The 24,653-nt window shown below is 38.0% G+C and overlaps 1 pseudogene; it reads right to left on the bottom strand.

Moving 5' to 3' along the window:
• Positions 1–11,747: 11,747 nt before the first annotated feature.
• Positions 11,748–12,205, bottom strand: LOC127489574 (calmodulin-like; annotated as a pseudogene).
• Positions 12,206–24,653: the final 12,448 nt, after the last annotated feature.

A 24,653-nucleotide genomic window follows, 5' to 3' on the forward strand; every position in this document is an offset into this window, starting at 1 on the left:
ATTAGAAAAATTATCCAGGAAGAATCATGTTATAGGAAAGAACAGAACTAATTAGGAGTATAAATATAATTTAAGTTCATTCTCCCAAGAGAATTACTCCTACACTTACCAAAGTATTAACATAGACATTATTAACATAGAATACAACATTAATGGTTACTCTGTTTTCCTGTTTGCTTCAGGACTATCATTCACTTCTTTGTTTTTAAGATTTATTTATTTATTTGAAAGGCAGAGTTACAGAGAGGCAGAAGTTGAGAGAGGGAGGGAGGGAGGGAGGGAGGTGGAGAGAGAGAGAGAGAGAATATCTTCCATCTTTTGATTCACTCCCCAATGGCTGCAACAGCCAGAGCTATGTTGATCTGAATCCAGGATTCAGTAGCCTCCTCAGGTCTCCTATTCAGGTGCAGGGGCCAAGGACTTGGGCCATCTTCTACTTCTTTTCCAGGCCATAGCAGAGAGCTGGATTGGAAGTGGAGCAGCCAGGACTCAAACTGGCGCCCATATGGGATGCCAGCACTGCAGGCAGCAGCCTCACCTGCTACACCACAGCGCCAGCCCCTATCTAAAATCTTACCCTTTTAATTCAATTGCTCTCTAGTCATTTGTAGAGGACTGACAGGTTCTGTGAAACCTCTCCCCTAAATACATACACACACCCACTAGGAATGCCCTCTTTAGTAATCACCTCATCACTGGCTTGTCAAACCAACTCCCTTCTAGTCCTTCACCCGCTTCATTGTGTTTATAGCTTTAATAGAGTTGCCTGTTTCAATGTTATCTGCATCACACTGTGGTTGCTTCATTTCTACTCCATTTGTTTAGCATGTATCACAGTTGTACAGAGAGGTTGGTCCTTAATAAATGCCATCAACCATGTAAGAGGATAAGATGAGTAGTTAAAAGAGCTGGTGAACTCTACTTATTCAACAAGAGTTACTTGCATATTTACTGTGAAGATTGTGTTATACATTAATGGGAGGCTGTAAAATGAATCCATTCACTCATCATTACAACAAGGTCATTGAACTGGATGATCTCTAAGGGGAAATGAGAATCTAATGCTCTGAGGTTCTAAATGTAAATTTCTAAATGAGAAGCCCAGTCCCTTTCTTTGACTTAACTTTTTGCATGGGAAAAAGAATATAGGTATATAAAAATATTAGAAAACATGTGAAGATATTTCAGTGGTGCAAAGAAGTGCTAATGGAATCCATAATATTTCAAGGAGGATCAGTAAAAAATGCTTTTTAAGCAAGGTAAATCTCTAGCTGTATCTTTAAGGTTGTGATGAGAGGAAATTAATGAAGTAAGTTTGAATGTACTTCAAGTTGAGATTGGAGGAGTTCTCCAATGTTCATTCTTGCCCCTTCCACATTCAGAAATAAACTCCCTTTTAATTAGAGGTGGAACTGGAAGGTAGAAAGCTTTGCATCTACAATCAGCTCTGCACAATTGAGATTTATAAAAGATTATTTAAGTTAAAGAGTTGCTTGAACTTCTTGGTCCTTTATGTAACCTCTTAGTAGGAAGTAAGATGTGGATGTAGGAAATGGTAGTCAGAGAAATAACTGATTCAGGGTGGTTAATGACAATTAACCTAGTCAAAAGGTCAGGTGATGAAATAACTCATCTGACTTCCTCCTCCAAAAGCATTCTATCAACTCTCCATGGGACTAGCTCCAGGAATAGGAGGAAATCTGGTGTAGTAACAGAATTCAATTGTTAAAAACCTATAACATGTTTTGAAGAGACACTGAATATGTTGATGCATTTTAAAGATTTTTTTCTCCAGAGGTTTTTCATAAATCTTTAAAAGAAGACATTAATTGAAATGAGCTCATAATTCTATTTCTTATTACCAGAAACTGAAGAATTGTGTGTAATAGACTCATTTTTATTGTTACTGGGTTCAATAGATATTGGTATTTTCTCTTCCTTTATAAGGCAACTCAGAATTGAATGTGAGCTGCAAAAGCTTGCGTTTTCAACTGGATGAAACTTTCTCTTTTGTTAAATCTGTTAGAGATTTATCCTTCAGTTTTATTTCTTCACATGCTTATGTGGGAAAATGATTTATAAAGAGTGCCCCCTGGTCAACCAATGTAATTAGTAAACTAGAAATGTGTACATTTGATACTGTTAGCCTGCTAGCTTTTTAGGGACAATATCATGGAATAAGTGAAGTGCACAGAGTATTATGAACAGTTCTATAATGTGACTAGCAATAGAGGATATGATTTGGTCTCAAAAACTCTGTGATATTACACAAATTATGAATTCTGAGAAAACATCACACCACACTAGCATTGGAAGGAATCGTATAGATTGTATAGTGCAAGCCCTTGCATTAACATTACAGATGTGGACATAGTTGGATTGTTCTGTGAGTGAACATACCTCCGTTTAATATTGATCTGAAAATTATACCTGATATATCAGCCCTGCCACATGTATAAGAGTTATTATGGTCAAAACACAGAACAGAAAGCCAGAATATTTCTTCTAAATAGCCATAATGGTTACAATATTTCCATGTCTAGGAACCTACCAGGCATGTGACATTGTTCTGAGCCAAGTTAAGACTTTGGTTATTTATTTTTTGTCTCTGCACTTCTCATGGAAACTCATACAGCAAACATGTTCTGAAAATGTTTCTTTCAGCCATGTAATTTGATCAACCTGAATTCATAAGCCTCTGGAGACCTTAAAGACAGGTTGATATAAATCCCTGCTAGTCAAGCTTTTAAGTTGAATCACTCCTTGATACAGTCCATCTGTGGCTGTTGTTTGTCCCTTAATTATAACAGACTTAGATGAAGTTGGTTTGGCACATTCAAAAAAGTAATACAAGGACAAAGTACTTAGGTGGCATTTGAATAAAACCTAAGAATACATTTCCTAAGATTCTAATACAGAGATGCTTATCTGTATACACGTGTAACACATATATACACTCATTCATATATACATTTATATATACATATATACATACATACATATACATATATACAAAAATATAAATTACTTGTACATTTGCTATCAGTATATAATAAAAACATTTTAAAGCTTCTCCTTTTGAAAAAAGATTTATTTACTTTTTTTGAAGGCAAAGAGAGAGATCTTCTGATGTCCCATCACCTGGTTCACTACCCAAATGCCTGCAATAGCCAGTACTGGGCCAGGCAGAACACAGGGCCCAGGATCTGCATCTTGGTCTCCCACATGAGTGTCAGGAACCCAAGAACCATCCCTTACCTTCACAGGCACATTACCAGTAAATGGAGGTGCCAAATTTGCACTGGAAATCAGCTATATGTTGCAGGCATTTCAAGCAGTGTTAAATCCAGTGAACCACAATGCCCACTCCAAAATCTACTGCTACTAAAAAAACTGCCAAAGAAGGCACTACTGTTTCTTACGGATAAATTTTTCTTATCTTAAATGTTACATCTAAATGTCTGATCTTCAGATTATCTAGTTTCACAAATGCTTTTAAACATGTTTGTTTTCCTACATTCATACATCATGATTTTATAATTATTTAAGTTGAAATTCTTGTTTATTCTTTCAGCCATTTATTGGCAAAAGGGAGAGAACTACTCTGTTCCAGGATCTGAGGATTTAGCAATGGAACAAAGCCAACATTTTACTAAGAGAATAAATACTATAACACAACATGGATGAACAAAATATATATGCTATTAGAAGGTAGTAAATACTATGGAGAAAAATACTATGGAGAGGAAGGACAGAAAAAACTGGGGGTTATAATATTAAATAGGATGGTCAACCATGGCTGACAATGAAAGATCATCCTAGGACTAAGAAAATCAGTGTAGTGAGAGTGTAGACATCTAGGAAATGAAAGTCCCAAATAGATAGTGCCAAAGGCAGAAATCAAGAGGCAGGAGCTTATGAAACTGGAAGCCAACAGAGGTTCTAAACAGGGTGATAGGGTTTGGCTTAAACTTTAGGAGAATCACTTGACTGATGTGTTGCGAACAGATGAGGAACCAAGGGTGGAAGTAGGTGAGACTAGTTAGGACACTAATGAACATCATAATGCACATTAAATTTATAAAGATAGAAAGTGATAGAGAAAGAGACTCAAAAAGCCCCAGACCCTTAACAATGAATATGATGTAAAAATATTCAGTTATGAAAACTTTGAGTTTTGATCATTTAAATTTAGGGATTGATACTGAACTAGAAAGCAAAAGATCAAAACCTTTAGGAAGAGAAAATAACAAAGCCATTGAAGCTGAGAAACCTACAAAATCTATCAAATGAATTTTTTAAAAAAGGATAAACAATGTGGGGCCAGCGCTGTGGCATAGCAGGTTAGCTGTCTCACCTTAGTTTATTTTATTTAGTTTAGTCCTTTCATACACATACATAAAACTGAACTGAAAGTGGAAGAGAATCTGGTAGAAAGACTTGCCAATTGATATTATTATAACAATCTGTGAAAGAAACTGTCTTTGGAAGATTTTGTATAAATTTTTTGAGGCTCTCTAATTACAATATTATTTGACCAGATTGTATTTCTTAACACAAGCTTGGATATAAAATATACCAGACTTTTGATTACATATATGGAAATAAGTAAAAATAAAATATTAAATGGGACCATTCTACATGAAACATATACATTTTAATGGAATAGATGGTAATTTTGGTTGTGCAAAATGAAATATTTTTGGTCCTCAATCTATTTTATGTGATGCTATTATGTTTTTGTCAAAATTTCTCTAATCCTTGTCAACTTAAGTATAGGATCGTATTACTGGTCAGCAAGGAATTTTTTTCCCCATTTTTTTCTAACATCAAACTATCATATATTCATTCAGGAAGCACATTAGTGAACAAAGGGCTGAACTGTATCCACTAAGCAAAGAAAAAGATTTATCCATTCCATGACCCAGATCAGTATTACTGGCTCACTTCCTTTTTTTTTTTTTTTTAGTCTTCCATATCATCTGCTATCAGATTTTCCTACTAAAAATATCCCTCGGGTGTGGTCATTCTCTGCTTAAAACTTCAAGTGGCTCCCTATTGCCCACAGGCTACTGTTAAATACTTAGCCTGGCCCAAAGTCCATTTATGGTCTTGCACTGTCTGTTGAGAAATTATATCTCACGTCTACTTCCCATTTCACTGTTTTAGTTCACAATAGCCTTCCATCTCCCCTAAACTTCAAAAAACTATCAAAATACCTCTTTTCTCCATTTCTGAAAATTCATGGTCTAGGCTCTGCTCAGACCTCGTATCTTCCCAGATCTTAACTCCATGCCCAGAAGCAATGTTTGAATTTCAGTAGCATTTTACTTGTATCTTCAAACGTGAAATAATTAATTTCTCTCCTGTATTGAAAGTTTTGTGTGCTCTGCCTACTGGAATGTGCTGGCACAAAAAGTTGTATTAATATTCAACTATCAACAGTTCTCAGGGATTATCTGCTCAGTAATACTCAATAAGAATTTACTCATGTACATGACAGGACAAATTCAGGAAAGAGATAAGTTTCAATCAGATGAAAAGCTAAAGTCAGTGTATATAACTGAATCAAAAATTTAAATGTGTAGGAGAGCTAAATGATGATTTGATCTGTCCCTGTTTTACAAGTTAGAAAGCCACATGAACACAGAATATTAAGAAATGTATTGGCAATCCTATATCTTATATCCACAGATAGGATGAAATTTTGAATAGCTTTCTAAATAAAACCACTTTTATTTCATTTTTTAAACTCATTCCCACAATCATATCTGAAATCAAGACATTCGCTCAAATGACCTTATTGTTGAGCCTTAAACACCATTCTACTGTAATCAGCTCTCCCCACCCTCACTTATCTATCCAAAATTATGACCAGATTGCTTTTCTTCCTTTATTTTGACCCATACACAGGATATAATATGGCGATGTAGAAAATGATATGTGTTTTATAATCAAATCTGGATTTTATTTCCTGTCCTGTCACTTCTTAGTGGCATAATTTGTTGCACTTACATAGACTCTTTGAGCTTCAGTTTGCTTATCTGTAAATTTAGAATATTGAAAAGATAGCGACAGCTAATATTAGAAACCTTATTCAATATACTTGTATATTATCCTAAATGCTTCACACTTACTATCTTAAATCACAAACAACACTATGAGGTGGTTACTGTTATTATCCACACACTTAGAGATGAAGCAGATACTATAATTATCTTCACATTAGAAATGAAGAATGAAGGCACAGACAAGTTAATTGATGGCTAGTGTCACACAATTATGGAGGACTGTGGATATAATTAAATATCAGCTCTTGAGACTTCAGAGCCCAAGAACAAAATGATTATTGTGAGGTGTTGCGCTCCCTTAGAATGGTGTTTCTCCTTGTAAGTATATACCAGGAGTTAATTTTACACTACTTACATTTGTGGGATTAGAGGAACTAATGCCACAGTCTGGATCAGGATCATTCACCTACCTGTTGATAACCAAGAATTCTCAGCTACTTTTTAAAAAGAAATTGCTACAATTTCTTAAATTCTGGCAACTGCCTTGAATTTCACAAAAATTGGTAGTAGCTGCTTTTTTGTGCTTGGAGAGTCTCACTAATGGCTAAATAGCCTTCAGCATTATCCTCAGGTTTGCAGCACAGTCCTTCCCCAACACTCCTCTTCAGCTGATCTCTGTCGCTCCCCGCTCCCCATCTTCGTGGAGGAATGACACAGGACCCTGCGCTGTTCTTTTGTCTGCTCGGCCCTCCCCGGGTTTGCTGCTGGTTCTTCCCGGGTTGGCTACCGTCCCTTCCACCTCTGTGGAAGGGCGGTTCCCCCTGCCACTTTCCCCACTTCTGCGGGGGAGTGGCACACCGCCGGCCGGCTCTCTCGGGGGCTGCACAGGTGTTCCTTCAGATAGATGTTCCTGGTGCATGTTATCTCTCTCCTCCTTTATAGTCCTCTTCCACCAATTCCAACTCTGCTACCCACACGCCGAGTACGCTGCTCTCCTCCAATCAGGAGCAGGTCCTACAGTTTATTGGTTGAACTGGAGGCAGCTGTGTAGAAGCTGTTACTCCCTTCTCAGCGCCATATTGTGGGAGAGCAGATGCATAGAATAAGTCTTAATTCCAGTAACTTAGTCTAGTCTGAGTTGCTCCCAGTTGCTCCCCACAATCTCGAGCCAAGGGAGATCCAGAACTTCCACTGGACAGTTGAGTAGACTTTGTAAAACATGTTCTTCTCAACTAGTTAGTGTACGTTTCTACATGTATCATTGGGATACTTTGCCTTGTCCATAAACTTAAACTTTTATGATAAATATTGTAGCTTAAGAAAATTATATGCCTTAACATTATTTTAAAAGACATTTATGAAGCAATAAGTCACCTCTAAAGGCACAAACCATCTGCAGAAATTAGAAGAGGGAGAACAGAGTTACTAAATTTTTGCATTTACTGACATTTTATTTCCACAGACATAGGCTCAATTTCTTCTAAAACCAAAAGCTAATGAGGACAATGCTGCAGCCACACACTTTCCCTGGATTATATATGCCACCGTTTTCCTGTGTGACACTGCAGCAAATTGAATGTAATATGTGTATTGTTGATTCTGAATTCTTGGTTCATTTGGAGAGGGTTTTTATAGATTTGAATTTTCCAGGAAAATTATCAGGGTTATAATATGATAGCCAACCATGCTATTTGACCATTTATCTATAAATTTGTTTCATCTATAAAAGAAGCAATTGATTGTGTTAGGACTTTACAATTATAAAGTGCTGTGAATTTATGACCCAGAGAGGTAGCTGGATGTGACAAACCAACAAATCACCCAAATAGCATCAGGTGTCACCATATGTACTGAATGGATTATAAAGGAAAGTGAACATCCTCTGCCCCTGCCTTTCCCTCACTTCTCTGCAAGGTAACCTCCTGACGACAAGACAGCAGGCTTCAGTGCTTCTGATTGTGTTCATGTATCCAGATGTCAATTGTAGTTGCCCAGCCCGTGAAATCTACAGAAGATTGGCTCAATCTCCAGTCCCAAACACTGGAGATGACCAAGTTCTCCACATGTTTTGTAAATTCAAGAGTAAGAAGGGGACTTTGAGGGGCCAGCGCTGTGGTGCAGTGGGTTAACGCCCTGGCCTGAAGCACCGGCATACCAGCAGCTCCACTTCCAATCCAGCTGTCTGCTATGCTCTGGGAAAGCAGTAGAAGATGGCCCAAGTCCTTGGGCTCCTGCACCTATATGAGAGACCAGGAAGAAGCTCCTGGCTCCTGGCTTCTGGCTCCTGGCTTCAGATCGGTGTAGCCCCTGCCGTAGTAGCCAATTTGAAAGTGAACCATCAGATGAAAGACCTCGCTCTCTCTCTCTCTCTCTCTCCTTCTGCCTCTCCTTCTCTCTCTCTATGTAACTCTGACTTTCAAATAAATAAATAAATCTTTAAAACAAAAGAAGGAGAATTTGAGCAAGGAGGCAAGGATTACATTTTTGTGGTCACTTCCGTCTTAGGCTATTTCTTCATTTGAATTGATTTATTCTGATAAGATTTTCCTGTGTTTCCTGTCTTCGCATTATGCCCATGACAAACTTGCTCCTCAAGTTCCATAAGAAGCTCACCAACTCACCTTCCCAAGTGAATCCTGAACTGAGATGCATAGCAAAGTCAACCAAGTGAAGGGGTTGAGATTTGGGGAGTCCAAGCAGGGCGGCCTATGTGTGGAAATGTCTTGAAGCAGAAGAGAGCACCATGTGTTCTTGCTGCTGAAAGAAAATTCAACTGGACATAATATTTCCCTCATCTGAGGGGTAGGGGTTGTGTGGTTCTTTACTCTTCATCTGTAATACATCCCCCAAAACATCTGTGCATTTCTTTAGACTAGAGCAAAAATGCAAGCCTTTGTTTGTTGTTACCCTTTTATTTTTATCAAATCAAAATAATATGTTAACTTTGCATAGTGCTTTACAGTTTCAGAGCGATTTTCACCATCTCATTTGAAATCCTCAGTGACATATCACCACTAAAGGTATCAGTGAACCATCTCCATAAAGCCACTTGTGGGATTCAACAAAACTTAACTACAGAATTTACTGAGAAATCACATATTTAAGACTAACTGAAAATATTGCCAAATATTTTTACTGAAAAATTAACAAGAGATTTTTCTAAGACCCAACTACTGTAAACAGCAAAATAGTTCATTTAATGGGCTAAGGCATAAAAATTATTTTCTCACAGTATTTTAGAATAGTCGTTTAGATATTTACAAACTTTAAAAAGAATAAAGTTTATAATACTTTGGAAAAGAATCATTGCTACATTGAGTAAAAACTCTCACTTTCACATTTATAACATTCACTTTGGTCTGATATTTATGGAGGGAGCAGTGTCCTTGTAATTATTCACAATGGAAAGGGATTCAGACAGTAGGTCCCAGACTTTCCCAAGCCTTGACAGTTACAAGCTTGGCAATGTATACCTGTAGACATACAATTGAGCATAAGGCTTTGTCAACTTGCCTGTGATGTGTCCAGTTAAAGTTGGTCTATTTAAAGCAATTGTGAATTCATGGGTCAATGCTATTGGAAAAGAGGGCTTTTGTACATTTTAGGAGGCCTCAGAAGCTATTTGTTCTCCCTATCTGACCCTGCTGATGATTCTGGGCCAAGTGTCTCTCTCGAAAGGCTGGTTTCTCTCAACGCTCCCTTTTTGTCTATGTTTCTTGGTTACCAGACTTGCTTACCACGCGCTATCTTCAGAGCCATGGTTTCTTAATCATCTGTTTTTCTTCACAGAACTTTTCCTTTCTTAAAAGCCCTCACAAACTTCTCTAAGTCTTTGCTATCACAAGACTGAGCACATTTCCAGTTGGCTGAATAAATGCTATTCAATAGAAATAAATTAAAGAAGACCACTAAATTGCTTTAACACTGTGAATACTTATTAAAACAAAAAATACTCAGGAGTACAGACTTGTTCCCTAGCAAACACAGCTTTGTCAACAAGTTATTGAAACAACTCGACATCAGGTATCAACCATGTGTGGAAGCATTATATTGACATTGCTAATGTGGATTTCATTTCCCCCAGTTTTGATAATTTTACTTCACATACCATGGACGTTACTCGTTAAGTAATTTAACACACAGTGTCTCATTCTTTCTCTGATGGGTGCCAGATCAACCCTGATTTTCAGCAGAAAGGAGAAATTTATCAGAGTGCAAAGCTCTGGGAAGATTTCCAATGCCTTTTCGGAGAGAAATAGGACAGAAGCTTCTGAAGGAAGCCATTTTTTTAACAGTCCTTTTAAAGAAAATGATTTACAAAAAATGTTGAGTCTTGCCATATGATTCAAAGGCTTGGCCTTGTAGAAGACCATGCCCTTGTAGTGGCAAAAATTGTTCTGCATGAAGGATCTCTGTGAGTGAGAACCCAGTGGAAAGAAGGGGCCATCAAAGAAGGATGTACTTTTCCCTGAAGGGAGGAGAGAACTTTCACTTTGCATAGGGCCCTGTCTAAATACGCATGGGGTTTGCAGACACAAAAGGCTTCCATAGCCTTGGCAGCTCATATTAAGAGCCTCAGACGGTCACTGACATAAAAATAAGTGTTAATTAATTGTTAAGTCAACAACAGGAGTCACTGTGTCCTCACTCCCCATTTGGACTCCTGTCCTTAATGAGGTGTACTATGAGAATTAATGGTAAAACTTGTCTTCAAACTGTATTTTATACTTTGTGTGTCTGTGTGGGTGCAAACTGTTGAAATTTCTATTTAGTATATAATTGGTCTTCTGTCTATAGAGTCAATTAAAAATGAATCTTAATAAAGAATGGAATGGGAGAGGGAGTAAGAGGTGGGATGGAGTGGGGGTGGGAGGGTGGGTATGGGGGGAAAGAATCATTATATTCCTAAAAGCTTTCACATATGAAATTTGTATTCATTAAATAAAAACTCTCTTTAAAAAATGCTCTTGAAACCATCATACGGAATCTGAAGAGCCAGCACAGCAACACTGAAAGTGGGTTTCACAGAAATTACTTCCTCACATATTGTTGTAAAGGTTAAAAGTCTTTATATAATAATAATACACATATTTAAAGAATTTCCTATTGTCAAAATCACATAAAAGTACTCAATAAATAAAAGCTTAATTTTTGTTTGTTTTTGATTTGGATCAATTTGAGTCTCTTCTGCAGCAGAACTGAGATGATAGATCTGGTGGCGGTAAACCATCATTTAAAAGAATGTCTAATGAATGAACATCCCCACTCCTATCAGTCAACTTTTCAATTACTGCAGTTATTGAGGGTAGAGCTGAGTGTGTCTTCACAGTGATAAAACAGGCACCCACGATGCCACTAGAAACTGCATAGGGCCAAAGTATTGGCTCACTTAAAAAGATCTGAACCAGTTGATAATAAAGTTTTTGCAATAGTAGAAAATCTATCATTCATTCAGCTATTGCACACAAACATTATAAAATTTTCATCATGTAGGAATAAAATTAATTGTGAGTCGGAATGGAAAGTAACTGACCAAGAGTGTCAGATGATCTGTATTGTTGTTGCTGTTTTTAATAAACTTTCTTTCTTTCTCTTTTTCCTTCCTTCTTTCCTTCCTTTCTTCCTTCCTTCTTTCCTCCCTCCCCCCTCCCTTTCTCCCTCCCTTCCTCCATTCCTCCCTCTCTCCCTTCCTTCCTTCCCTTGTTTCCTCCTCTCTTTCTCTCTCTTTGCAAGAGATTAGTAAAAGATCCAAACTGATTCTTCCAGAGGGGGAAAGGAGTTGAAAGTAGGTCTTTGTTTTGCAGTCTTCACCTATATGAATTCTTCAGAGCTGACTCATCTGTCTCCATCAACATCTGCATCTCTGATCATTTCCTTGATTTCTTCATCTGTTGATTTTCCCCTCTAGTTTGTCATGAAGTGATATAGTTCAGCTGCATTTATTACAATGCCCATCTTTATCAAAGGCTTGGAATACTTCATAGCTCTCCTCCTCCTCTGTATCTTTCATTTTCATAAACATTCTGGAAAGTCAATTATACCACTTTGTTGACATATCCTGAAGTTCAGCTTTTGTTGAGTTCAGACCCAGTAACCTCATGACTTTCAGATTCCTTTGCTGTGATGTTGCCAACACCATCTTTATCAAGTAGGAAGAAAGCATCCTTGAATTCAGCAATCTGTTCTTAGCTCATTGATCAGCCATTGGTGGGAGTGAAGGGAGGTCGGTCAAAGAGCATATGACACCATGTGCTCTGTACACTGTGCCACAGCCACCTCTGCAGTGTCCACGGACTTCCAGCACTACTGGCCTGTATTGTTTTCTATACATATTCAATTGCTTGTTGAGTAGCCATCAGTTAGCCTTTACTAATCAAAACAATGACATTAATTTTTTCCTTTATATTATTGATAGGAAATAAATTCTTTGAAGTTTGTGTGGATGTTACAGCACAGCAGGTCAAGCCACAGCTTGAGCAATCCCTTCTCATTTTGGAGTTCATAGGTTGTTGACCCACTTCCTCTGCTACTGTGCCAGAGAGGCAACAAATGACGGCCTATATACCTCAGTTCCCACCACCCATGGGAGAACAGGATGGAGTTCACGGTTCCTAGTTTCAGCCTGGTCCATCCTTGGCTGTTGAAGGCATTTAGGGATTGAATCATTGGATGGAAGATCTCTCTCTCTCTCTCTCTCTCTCTCTCTCTCTGTGTGTGTGTGTGTATGTGTGTCACTCTGTCTTTCAAATAATAAATCTTAAAAAATAAAATACAACCTGTGAGGTACCCCCCAGTGTCATTCAGGGAGTTCTATGAGCCTGAAATGTTGTCCTTTTTTCTTTATAAAGATATTGAAATAATACTTAGAAATAATACAAATGGACCAGAATTTAGAATTAGTTCATAGAAATTAGAAGTATAAAACAATGATACATGTAGTTAGGTTTAAATAATTCAAGGTTCTGGCCTTAAATAGCCACCAGAAAGGAGAAGGAAGAAGGAGAGAATGACCTCAACAGAGACAGGTTGCTTTATTGGAGCAAAGAGGTGGTGACAGTCTCCAATTCTGGCCTTAAGTAGAGAAGAGACTGTCGCCGCCTCTTTGCTCCAATAAAGCAACCTGTCTCTGTTGAGGTCATTCTCTCCTTCTTCCTTCTCCTTTCTGGTGGCTATTTAAGGCCAGAACCCCAAGTTATTTAAACCTAGCATATTGGTGGCCCATACAAGAATCAAATCTTTTCATGTACACTAACCCCTTCCCTCCCTCCAAATTTTTCTCTTTTCTCTGTGGACTGGAGTAAGGATCACGAAGTGACAACTGAGTGTCCAGCACTCATGGCTATCTGCACTACCAGGGGAAGCCTCCCGCTGATCTGTTCTTGTGATGGTGAAGCCTGACCTCCCCTTCCCGCTGAGGCATTCAGGAGCACCACTACTTGCCAAGCGTACACCAGCCCCTCAGATTTTCACCTTCTTGTCCCTCCTTTTTTATTGAGCCGATCACCAGGGCAGGGGCTCCCTGCCATTCAATCAAGTTACTTCCATACACTGGCTCTGGTCCCTTGTGATGTAACTTAAGGCTCTGTCTGGACATATTCTAGAGGTGCCCTAGGATATCATCCTCTCTGTCCCAGAGACTCTCCATCTTTTTGTTCCAGCTTCTGCCTCCCCAACAGTGAACTAGGGGATGCCCAAATTAATTGTTGTGTGCACTCCTTTTAGGATTTCCAGCTTTGACTGACCCACAGTGAATGAGGGATGCCCAAGTTCATGGTTGCATCTCCATTTCTCTGGTCTCTGTGTCAGGTGATGACTTGGCCCAGAGAGAGCATCATCTGCTGCTATCCCAAGTGGATTAGCAGGGAACTGAATCAGAAGCAGAGCAGCCAGAACTCGAATCCGCACTCTCATGGGCTGCTAGCATCACAAATGGCAACTTAACGTGCATTGCCACAACACCTACCTCTTGTATTCATCTTTAATAATTATGAATCAATTGGCATTTTAGTCCATCAGGTAGATGTGACCTTCAACTTGCTGATTTAGCTTTTGCTTTTCCTGCGTTAATTTATGAATAATTTACATTTGGCCCTTGGGCATTTTACAATACACAGTGACATGGATGTCTTGATAAACTACTAATTAACAATTTTATCAGCAACCTCTCCCCAGTACAGAGCAGATATCATGCCTTAAAAACATTCTGCTTTAAACCATGTCTAGTAGTGTACCATGATTTTCAAGGGAGAGCAAAGGCCAAAAAATTAAGAAATTGTTAATTCCCATGAACTATTTGATGAAAGTTTTGAAGGTTAAAGAAATCTAATATTCTATTTTCTTCTTAAAGGAATGTATCCACTGTTTGCTATTCTAAACATGTAAGTGTGAGACTTTGCTGATAATTTCAAATTGTCTAAAAGTTGGTCAGCTAAAGATAATTTTCTTGCAATAAAAAAAAAATGAGTAAAAAGAACATACACAGTAAAACAGATGCGAGTCAACCACAAAATACTTACAATAAAATAAATTTTCTTTAAATTGAAACATGGTTTCTACTGCCCAGTGAGAAGATATATTTTTGAAAATTGTATTAATATAAAGAGAACAGATTTTATGTATTTCTTTCATTCTTTTTTTTTTTTTTTTTTGAAAGGCAGAGTGGACAGTGAGGGAGAGAAACAGAGAGAAAGGTCTTCCTTTGCCATTGGTTCACCCCCAAGTGGCCGTCGCGGCCAGAGCGCTGCGGCTGGCACACCGCGCTGATCCGAAGGCAGGAGCCAGGTGCTTCTCCTGGTCTCCCATGGGGTGCAGGGCCCAAGCACTTGGGCCATCCTCCACTGCACTCGCTGGCCACAGCAGAGAGCTGGCCTGGAAGAGGGGCAACCAGGACAGAATCCGGCACCCCAACCAGGACTAGAACCCAGGGTGCTGGCGCCACAGGTGGAGGATTAGCCTAGTGAGCCATGGCGCCGGCCCATCCAAAAATTTTTTAAAAAATTATAAAGGCTAGAAAGAATGTGGGGAAAAATACTCTAATACACTGTGGGAATATAAATTTGTACAGCCATTATGGAAGACAGTATGGAGCTTCCTCAGAAATCTGAAAATAGTACTAACATGTGAGAAATATTTTAAAAATTGAGAAAATCCAGCCAGAAGAGGCATTCAAAGAAGTGGGCACTACCATATTTTTATAATAAACCAGGCCGTAAGAATTTGGATAGAAATTTGGCACAATATAGCAGTTCAAAAATGTGAATATATATGTCCCAATAATTGAACAATTAGGAAATGTGGTCTAAGAAAATTATCAAAATTTACAAAATGCTTTATGGAAAAATATGTTCATCAAAACTTTTTAAAGAGTAGTTTATTGAAAGTCAGAGTAACAATGATGGAGAGACAGATATCCAGAGAGAGATCTTCTATCCACTAGTTCATTTCCAAGATGGTCACAATAGCCAGTCCTGGGCCAGGTTGAAGCCAGAAGCCAGAACCTTCATCTGGGTCTCTCAAGTGGGTGCTGGCACCAAGCATTTAGACCATCCTCTTCTGCTTTTACCAGCTAATTAGCAGGGAGCTGGGTTGGAAGTAGAGCAGTCAGAATACGAACCCTTGCCCATATGGGATGCTGGTATCATAAGTGTCAGCTTTACTCTCTTTGTCACAATGCTGGGTCCAAAACATTTTTTTTTATAATAGAAAATACTAAAATCTAATTTTCAATCAGAAAGGAAATAACTGCTTATCATATATCCACATGATGGAAATTTTTGTGATCATTAAAATGAATATATAATGCTGTAAAAATACTTTAAATTGCATTATATAAAAATACTGCATAAATCTATAATTAGAATTGTCATGCTTTTTGGAAGGTTAGATTATGGATTCCTTTTTTCCCTCTTTCCTGCTTTTATGTATTTTTGAATTTCTTTTAATCACTGCATATTAATTTATAAGTCAAAAATGTTAAGTCCAGAATCTAATTGCCTTAACCCTTCTGGAGATTACAATTGTGGACAATTTTATATCCCCATAAATTACATCATCTCAAACCAAAATAGTAAAGTATACTCTCAAGACTCTCAGAAATAAAGGGTTCCTGTTAAAGATTCTTTGTCTGACCCAGTCAAAGGCCTCTAGATGGAGTGCATTTATGAAACTCCTGATCCTGGTGAGAAGTCTGTGTTTCTGAAGAAGTCTGCCCAGCCCTGTTTTAAAGATTGAAGAGCAGGAAGATTATTAGCACATTAGCAAAACAGGTAGACAAGGAGCTGGTCACACTCGCCCTTTTTAATCCTCAGGGATGTAGAAAATTTTGAAGTACTACTGTAACAAAAAAATGACAGGACTCTGCATTCTAAGGAGATCCTTGTGATTGTTTAAAGAAGCATGGACTGAATTAAGGCCACAGCCTAGCGATAAGACCAGGGATCATGGGGATGAAGGACTATGCAGTGAAAGCTAGCTAATACTATGGAGTTTATTTTTTGCATCAATAAAAATATGTGAAACTTAGATTGTGATGATACTATGCAACTCTGTGAATATATTCAAACCCAATGAATCATAAGCTTCAAATGGTTACTTTTGTGGTACATCAGCTATATAATAAAGACACCAAAAAAGTCACATAAAATGTACAATAAAATTAAATTAAAATTTGACAACAATGATAAATTTAAATACATCAGAATAATTTTATTATGTTTCATGATTTTTTTTGTTTATTCTAAATATACAGTAGTGCTCCCTTTATCCATGGTTTTGTCATTTTTGTGGTTTCAATTACTTGTGGTGAACTGTGGTGTAAAAATATTAAGTGGAAAATTCCAAAAATAAATAACTCATAATGTTTTTATTTTTATTTATTTGACAGATAGAGTTAGACAGTGAGAGAGACAGAGAGAAAGGACTTCCTTCCATTGGTTCACCCCAAAAATGGCCACCACGCTGGTACTGCACTGATCTGAAGCCAGGAGCCAGGTGCTTCCTCCTGGTCTCCCATGTGGGTGCAGGGCTCAAGCACTTAGGCCATCCTCCACTGCCTTCCTAGGCCACAGCAGAGAGCTGGACTGGAAGAGGAGCAGCCGGGACTAGAACCCAGCGCCCATATGGGATGCTGGCACCGCAGGCAGAGGATTAACCAAGTGAGCCACAGTGCTAGCCCCAATAAGTTTTAAATAACTTTACTGCAGTATATTCTTACAATTTTTTAATTTATTATTATTTTGTTATTAAACTCTTATGTGTCTAACTTACAACTTAAACTTTATCATAGATACGTACACAGAGGGGAAAATGTATTTAAGGATGGTATTATCTGAAATTTCAGGCATCCACTGGGTCTTGGAACATATGCCCCATGAATAAGTAGAGTCTATTGTAACACCATTTATTTAAATATATAATTATGAGCCTGGCTCATGCTTACCAATCTAGTTTCTGTGTGTCTACCAATATAAATTAAGGGAACATAATATGATATCACAGGCATTCCACATTTTTCTGCCAAAAAAATTCAATTTAAGGTGATCCCTTTTATAGCTGACAGGAAATCTTCATCTACTTAGAAAAATCACTTATATTACAAGGACATATTCCTTCAAACTCAGTAATATTGCTATTGCTTCAGAAGTATAACCACTCATTCCCATAGCACATTTTTTGAACAAGTGCTTGACATGATTCATTTTTACTATGAGTTACAATTTTTGTCGTAAGTTCAGACTCTCTGTTGCATCCCAGTGCTTAGCAGTATAAGGATAATGACACAGAGCTTAGTAGCAAAGCTATCTATGGTATCTTTCCTCCTGTGGCTTTAGAACTAGCTGTGCAGAATTGAAGGTATAGATAATTAAGAATCTTCACAGGAGATTTAACATTCAAAGCTAAGAATATTAAACTATATAGAAAATAATTATATAAATTCCTAGTTTTAAGTGACTATTTAGCAAAAACTGTAAGTAATTGTTTATAATCCTCAGAAATACTGAAAAGCTACAAATGAAGAAACACAAACTCAGAGAGGTCAGGTACATACATGCAATTAGTAAGTAAGATACAGCCTTTAAATAAAATAAAACAAGGGACTGGCTTTGTGACCCAGTGGATTTGAGTCCCAGGTGCTGTATTTCAGATCCAGCTCCCTGCTAAAGCTCTTGTGAAAGCAGAAGAAGATGGTCCAAGTACTTGGTTCTTACCACCCACCTGGGAGACCTGGATGGAGTTCCTGGCCCTGACTTTGTCCTGCCTCAGCCCTAGACATTGTGGCCATTTGGGAAATGAACCAATTGATGAAAGATCTTCCCATGCCTCTCTCTCTCTCTCTCTCTCTCTCTCTCTCTCTCTCTCTCTGTCACTCTGTCTTTTAAATAAGAAATAAATAAATCTTAAAATAATAAATAAAATTAAAATACCCTAGCTTATTATATACATATACATATATTTATATGTGTGTACATACATATCATGTATACGTATACCTACCCACCCTAATAAAGCTTTTATAATAATAGTAATAATTAATGTCTTATTTTAGTTTATAATTTATGAAGTATATTCACCGAGGCTTAGAGAAAGTACACAGCATGCCCAAAGTTACCCAGGTTCAACTGAAACAAAGATTAGATTCAAATTTAAGATTTCTGGTAAAAAATTTTTAAAAGATATGTTGAGGGATTCCTTTGTTATAATTTCTTATCCTTGATAATTACTGAGAGTTCTCTTCTAGGCTAAGGAACTGAACTGACATATTTTGATAACTTTTGTTTTGTCTTGTTTCACTTTAGGTATTTGAATTGTGAATTCTTTTATAGACACCTACTTCGATTTTTTTATCTCTTACAAATTGCCTCTCTTCTATCCAGAAGCTGACCATTAAAAGATAAGTATGTATATTCAAGTGAACTGGGAGTTGAATTATTATACAGTAGAATTAAAATGCCATTTTTTGGGAGAGTAAGCAGGCAATTTTTCATTTTAAATATCCACTGAGAAATGCTATGCAACTCCACTTAAGTGATAGAGATTTAGAGCAAGTAACAAGTGCTTCTGTAAAAAAAAAAAAAAACAAAAAAAGGAAAAGGAAAACTTGCTCTGACCTTACCACCTACATAATATAAAAAGAGCTACATCACAGAGTAACAGTAACGTTCACAGTAACGAACTCTGATAATCCGAATGTAGCAGAATGAAGCAGCAGCAGATTGAATGCGAAAATACTAATAATAAGAATGTAAAGAAATCCATAAAACATAAGAACCAAGATTTTTTTAAAATTGCCATGTTTCACTTAGTTGAGAGGCAGAGAAGAAAGAGAAAGAGAGAGAGAGAGAGAGAAAGCTCCTATAACTGGTTCATTCTTCAAATGCTCTTCATGACCTAGGCCAGGCCCAAACCAGGAGCTGGGAGTGCACTCTGGGTCTCCCACATGGGTGGGAGGGACCCAATTACTTGAGCCATCACCACTTCCTCCTAGGATCTGCCAGCGCTATGAATCAAAAGCAGCTCTTCCGATGTGGTATGTAGGCATCTTAAACTCTAGAATAAATGCCTATTCCCTAAGATGTTTAACGTTCTTGATATGCTGGCTGGCTCACTTCTTTCTCTTTTTCTTATCTCGAAATTGCAAATAACTTAAAAATGTATTGGTGACATTTTTACATTCATTATATTACTATGGCCTATATTACTTTACATCATTTCTGACAAAGAAGCTCTTTTGTGTCCTTTTTTTTTGCTTCCTTTAATTTTGTTTCCTTTTTAATGTCTTTAATGTTTCTCTATCAAGAGAAACAGGATGCCAATGATTATTGTCCATTTTAACACCTTATACTCTTGGACACAATAATTGGTCATGGATATAAATGTGACCCAAGTTCGACCAATTTAGAATTCTTTTTAGAGACTTTTCTAAATAAGTTTGTTTACTCTATGATTCTATTCAGTTTTGGTTCTCCCTCTGGCCCAGCTCCTACTTCAGTCCTGCTAAGTGGCGGCTGTCTTCTCCTTCATGTATCAAGTACTCTGCCTTATAGTGGGAACATTCTTGCCATTCCCGAATGATTTTGCTTCTCTCCTCCAGACATTTTCTGACTTTCAATCTCATCTCATCAGATAACACACTACCACTCTGAGTTGCAGGCAACTACTAACCTTCCATTCATTCCTGGGTAATTTTTAGCTCCTTGCTAAGACTACACATTGAATATTTTGAGTGATTTTAATATCCATACAAACCAGCATCCTCAAATAGACCACTTTTTGAATATTTATGTTTATTTATTTGAAAGGCAGAGTTAGAAAGAGAGGGAGAGACAAAGAAAGAGAGAAAGAGGTCTTCCAACTGCTGGTTTACTCCCTAAACGGCTGAAATGCCTGAGACTGTGCCAAGTCAAAGCCAGGAGCCCAGATTTTCTTCTGGGTCTCCCAGATGGGTGCAGGAGTCCAAGCACTTGGATCATCTTCTGCTGCTTTCCCATGCATGTTAGCAGGGAGCTGAACTGGAAGTGGAACAGTCAAGTCTGGAACCAGCACCCATATGGGATGCTGGCATCTCAGGTGGTGGTGACTTAACCTGCTATGCCACAATGCTGGCCCCTAGACCAGTATTTTTTTAATCTCTCACGTACCCTTGTTCTTATCCTTCATTCAGTGCATACCTCCCATAGTCATACACTAGACTTTCCTGCTACCAATGAATACAACTCTTCATAATATTATTTTCAAGCATCATACACTCCCATATAACCTCTTATTGCTCTGGAATGTTCTTCCACTTCATCAGAACCCATATTTTGTTTAAGGACTTGCCTTTTCACTGTCACTAAATATCTTCTTCCAACTGCTCTAATTACACAGCTAAAATGACATGATCAATCTTTATAATCACTCTCTTACCTACGCTTTCAACTACATCCCCATTTTGTCACGTTACTTCCCTCACAAAACAATCATTACTCATATCCATGCTTCCATGCTACCCCCTCCATACAGGTGCAAACAATCTATACCTATCCCCTCCAAGACCAAAGAGGACAGCATTTAAATATACTTTCAAGTTGCTGTAATTATTTTTAAATTGTAATTACTTATTTATTCACTTGAGAAGCAGAAAGGAGGGAGAGAGAGAGAGAGAGAGAGAGAGAGAGCACTCTTATCACTGGTTCACTTTCAGAATGCTCATGACAGCTGGGACTAATCCAAGGCCAAATCTGTAAATATGTAACCTGGTAACTCAACATTTCCACCTAATAACCTGACTCACACCGCCGCCTCCTTTTGCCTAGCAGAGTCTCTGTTGGCAGGAAATCATAGTCAGATGTCATAACCAGGTACTGAACCCAGGCACTCTGAAGTCAGATGCAGGTATCTTAACCACTAGGTCAAAAGCCTGCTCTTAAAGTGTATGGCCATTAATCACAAATTGGTACTTACTGCCAGCCAATCAATAGAGCTTTCTGTCCATTCAAATTTGTGATTCTTTCCCACTATGTTGTTATTGAATGATTTTGTATATTCTTCCTCTGAGAAGAAAATGGAATGAGAATTAATCCAAGTTCCTTAGAAAATAAAAATCAAATAGCTAACTAGTTAGATAGATATATAGAGAGATGATAGCTGTAACTGATAGCTTGATAGATAATTTATGGAATTATGAGAGCTGGCTGGTCCTTTATTTTTGCAAGAGACTGACAGTCTAGAAGTTAAGGTGGGGGTTGAAGTTCTAATCTTGAGTCCAAAACCTTAAGGCTTGAAAATTGAGCAACATTTCTTTATTGGAGTGATAGGTAGTATTGCTACTTCTTTGGGAAACTTCAGTTCGCTCTCATTGCCTTCAACTAGTTATATGAGGCCCACCCACATTATAGAATCTGCTTTACTCCAAGACTATCAATTTTAATGTTGATCACATTTTTAAAATATCTTCTCAGCAACAACTAGTGTGTGACAGAACATGTGAAAACCATAGCCTATTTATGTTGATACTTCATGAAAACAGTTCTCACGTTCCCATCACCACATCTGCTGTGTTGCTGGCATCAGTTCCTACATACTCTTTCCTTTTGTTGCTATAGATTAGGCAGGGATTCTCAACAGCAGTACCAATGATGCCTTGGGGCACATAATTCTTTTTGAGAGAAAGCTGTCCTCTGCATTGTAGGATGCATTGCAGCATCTCTGCCCTATATTCATTAGATTTTAGTAACATTCCCAATTGTTGCAAGCCAAAACTTTCTCCAAACATTGCCAAGTATGTTTTAGGGGACAAACTTTCCCTATATTGGACCGTAACTGTAAATTAATCATCTGTGTTCCTAGACTTAAGTCCTTATTTAGAATACTACCTACCAGCCTTTCTCACGTCATAGCAGTCAATTCTCCCCTCCCTTCATAGTGTCACTAATTTTGTAAAATTCCTCCTTTTTATCGAATCATTCCCATTATTTGCAAATATGCTTTTATTCTTCCAGAAAAGTATTTTTATTTCCCACTTTCCTTACTACTCTATATAGTAAAATTCCTTGAAAATGTTTGTACCCTATAAAATTTCTCTTTTCTTGTTCTTTCTTAACTTCACTATGAACAGAACATAATTTACTCTCAGAGGCCAGTGTTGTAGCATAGCGGGTGAGACTGCTGCCTGCAACACTGGTATCCCATATGAGTGTTGGTTCCTGTCCCAGATGCTCTACTTCCAACACAGCTTCATATTAATGGCCTGGGAAAAGTAGTGGAGGATGGCCAAAGTGTCTGGGGCTTGTCACCCACATGGGAGACCCCAGTGAGGCTCCTAGCTTCTTGCTTCAGCCTGTCTCAACCTTGGCCATTGTGGTCACTTGGAGAGTAAGCCACTGAATAGAAGATTCTCTCTCTCTTTCTCTCTCTCTCTCTTTCTCTCTCTCTCCCCTCCCCTCTCTGAAACTCTGATTTTCAGACAGGTGAATAAAATCTTTAAAACAAATAAAGTTGCCCTCATCAATGTCATTGGTGATCCCTACATTGCTAAGTCTATAGGAAAACTCTCAGTTGTTATTTGTCTTCTGTGCAATATGTAACATAGTCACTTTTTCTCCCATCGCTATGTTTTCTTCACTTGGTTTTTAGGATGTAATATACATTGCTTTTTCATTAGATCCCTTGTAGTAAATTTGCATTCTCAGTTTTGTCTTAACCATGTAATTCTGAATTGTCTTTTGGCATTCTCATTGTCTTAATCAGACAAATTTTGAATTCCAGGAGCAGACCTTGAAACATTTTCCATCACAATCATTTACTTGATAATTTCAACCAGTAACTTAGTATTAAATATAATTTTCATTCTGATGATAGCACTCTCTCTCTCTAAATATATAGAGTTCCCATGAACTCTAGACTTATATCCTTGCAGCCATGGAATTTTGCACATCCTCCTTCTGGTGAAATTCCCCTGATTTTGAGTTTGACCAAGAGACTTTCTTTGGATAATGGAACGTGGTGGAAAGTGGCAATATGTTAGTTCTGATCCTAGATCATAAGAAAAATTGAGAGTTCCTGTCTTCTAAACTTCCATCATGTTTCTATATTATATAAAAACATTCCCCAGCAGTATTGCTGATAAAAATGATAGAAGGCATGGGAACTAGAGTACAGCCTAAAGTAACGTATAGCCTAAGTCATCCCCTGTGTGCTTAGCCCCTAGCAACTGACATGAAGCCAATTCAATCATGAGTGATAATAAGTATGAGTTTCCCTATAGTCACTATTTTGGAATGCTTTGCCAAATAGTATTATTGTGGCAAAAAAACAACATCCAACTTCCAAATTTCCTCATACACCTGTTTTTCATTCAGTCATCCTCAACACTTTTGGTGATGATTTCGGTTTTCTAACTTCACAGGCTAAAAATATTAGTTATTATTTCCTTTTATTTTCCTCTAATACCCCGCATCTAAATAATCAGACAATATTATTCACTCCATCTTCAAAATACTTATGCAACATACCCATTTTCCTGACTTACTAACCTGATGTAAGCTACCACCAACTTCCACCTAGACAACTTCCAACGGTCTTCCAAACAGTCACCCTGTTACCATTTGCCATGATCCCCAACAGCACAGTAAAGATTGACCTTGTTACCTTAAAACCTTTCCATTGCTGGCGTAAAACCATGCAGTAGCTTTCTATTTCACTGAGAATAAAAGCTAAAATCAAAATAATGGCCTACAATGCCTGATAGGATTTATGCCTCCTTGTCTTTCTGACCTCATATTTTATCATGACTCTTCCATTTGCTTGCTGCATTCTATCCACATTAAACCTTCTTGCTGTTCCATGCACATACCAAGCATGCATCTGGCCTTGCTTCTTTTTTTTTTAATTTTATTTGACAGACAGAGTTAGTGAGAGAGAGAGACAGAGAAGGTCTTCCCTCCATTGGTTCACCTCCCAAATGGCCAACACGGCCGGAGCTACGCCGATCAAAAGCCAGGAATCAGGTACTTCTTCCTAGTCTCTGATGCAGGTGCAGGCGCCCAAGGACTTGGGCCATCCTCCACTGCCTTCCCGGGCCACAGCAGAGAGCTGGACTGGAAGAGGAGCCACTGGGACTAAAACCTGGCACCCATATGGGATGCCGGTGCCGCAGGCGGAGGA

The sequence above is a fragment of the Oryctolagus cuniculus genome, chromosome 2 (assembly GCF_964237555.1).
Source record: "Oryctolagus cuniculus chromosome 2, mOryCun1.1, whole genome shotgun sequence".
NCBI classification, from domain to species: Eukaryota; Metazoa; Chordata; class Mammalia; order Lagomorpha; family Leporidae; genus Oryctolagus; species Oryctolagus cuniculus.